This window comes from Galeopterus variegatus, unplaced genomic scaffold (assembly GCF_000696425.1).
Source record: "Galeopterus variegatus unplaced genomic scaffold, G_variegatus-3.0.2 Scaffold49128, whole genome shotgun sequence".
Lineage (NCBI taxonomy): Eukaryota > Metazoa > Chordata > Mammalia > Dermoptera > Cynocephalidae > Galeopterus > Galeopterus variegatus.
Window position 1 is genome coordinate 1,634 of NW_007775239.1, and position 2,181 is coordinate 3,814.

Consider the following 2,181-nt stretch of genomic DNA (forward strand, 5'->3'; position numbering starts at 1 on the left):
TAATTGATTTCTCGAAGCAGCCTATAGCAGAGAGGGAGACCCAAACTGAGTTTCTGCCTACAGGTCACACCCTGTAGGTGGCTCTTAATCTTTCTTTGCCTGTTAGTATTATTGAGTCACCCTTACCTGCTCATGATTTGTCTGTTATATGGTTTTCGATGGAAAAAAGACAGATTCCTCTGGCCTACACGAATCAGCATTGCAAGGAATTTCAAACCACGTCATTATATCTATATCTATGTGCATACACTGTACCCATAATTAAAACTGCATGTTTGGATTTATGCTGGAAAAGTCATGAAATGTTATATGGTTGTGGACAATCCCTACAAAAAATGCATAGAGTTGTCTCTCTGTTCCTCAAGTGGACTCAGCTGTGGAGATGTGCGGGGCCGTGAGGAACACTCTCAGGTCTCTAAGCATCCACACAGGGAAGCCAACGGCCAAAGAGGCAAAGAGGCAGAGCCCGACCACAACGAACGCCAGGAAACCGTCATAGCCGCCTGCTGTGCTCGACGCTTGCCTTAGTCCCTGGTGTTGACCTTCTCCTGCTCAGTGTGGAAGAGGGGAGGAGCCCAGAACAAGTTCTCAAAGGCCACGAGTTACAGTCACCCCCCTCTCTACGTGGAGAGCATGACCTCTCTCAAGGTGGGCAACGTGACCTACAGCACCTCAGCCAACACCCTGCGGCAAATCTTTGAGAAGTATGGGTGCAACGGCGACATGTACATTCTGCGGGACTGCTTCACTAACGAGCCTCGTGGCTTCGCCTTTGTCCACTTCCTCTACAAGCACCACGCCCAGGACGCCATGGATGCCCTAGACGGGATCGTGTTGGATGGCCGCGTGCTGCGAGTGCAGATGGCCCACTGTAGTCACCCCGCATATGGCCACCACAGCTGCCGTCGGGGAATGCCACCCCACAGGTTCGAGGGAGACAACTATGCACTTCAGAGCCGCAGACCAAGGCCTCGTCGTCCCAGCTGTTCCAGTAGGAGGGGCTGATCCAGATCCCGATGCCGACTTGGATCCCGACCCAGGAGTAGATCTCACGTCAGCTGCTTGAGGTCTGGGTCTCGCTCCCGCTCTCCTTCTCGCTCTCACCGTAGATCTTCTTCAACCCCTAGATCCAGTTCCACCCAAAGATCCATATCCACGTCCTCCTCGGTGTCCAGATCTCGCTTGTGGACTGGGTCGAGCGCTGGGTCCAGAAGTCTTCCACCTGGGTGCAAGAGGGGTTCCGAGTCTGGATCACGATCCAAGAGTACCTCCAAGTCTCCTGAAGAGGAAAGAGTTGGTTAGTGACTCACCAGGAAGCAACCTGAGGACTGGGCTGCGGAGCGGAGGAGGGGCGGGACGGGAAGTTAGAGTCATTTTATCAAACAGTCCTTGAAACAAGCCACTATCACTTGAAAAGTTGATTTCGTAACATGTTGTCTAACTTTTTACCTGTTCTAAGCCTTGCCTCAGGTGGTAAACTTCAGTTTTGTATGGTATTTGGCAGTTGCTATTTGAATCATAGTTGAAAATCTTGTTAGGGAGGTGAAAGACTTCAATTTTCATTATTGGTTTGAGTAATATGGTATTTTGCAGTTGCTATTTGAAACATAGTTGAAAATCTTGTTAGGGAGGTGAAAGACTTCAATTTTCACTATTGGTTTGAGTATCTGAAGTAACGTTTCATTTTCTTCAGAGTGCTGACTTTTGTGTGTTTGTTTGAAAGTAAACTATTAAACGCATTTGTGGCCTACTTATTTAAGGAAATGTGTGCAGCCATTTCCTAATGAGTAGTCGAAAACTGTCTAGTAATTAACTCATTATGGCCTTCATTCTTTAAAATTAAAAACCTTTAAACTGGTATAAATTCAATTACATGTGCCATTTATCTACAGGCCTAAATGATAACCTGAACTTGCAATTGTACAAAGACATTTTAGGTGAAAATAATTGATTTTATATAATTGATTCTATAAAATCCTCAACTAGTACATGTCTTTCTTTCTGATATAAAGAGCTGCCATTTACGCTGCCCTAATTATAATTTTTTTTTTAGATTACCGTTACCTATAGATTTCTTACAGATTTAAGTCCACAGTGGAAATTACTTTTTTTCCCAGATCTAAAATGAAGTTTTAAAACCAGTCCCTTAGATGTCTACTGTGTAAACCACACTACTAAAAC

General features: G+C 45.4%; 1 pseudogene; it reads left to right on the forward strand.

Annotated features, from left to right (window-relative positions):
* The first annotated feature begins 633 nt into the window (after positions 1-633).
* LOC103584289 lies at positions 634-1,005 on the forward strand (annotated as a pseudogene).
* The last annotated feature ends 1,176 nt before the right edge of the window (positions 1,006-2,181 follow it).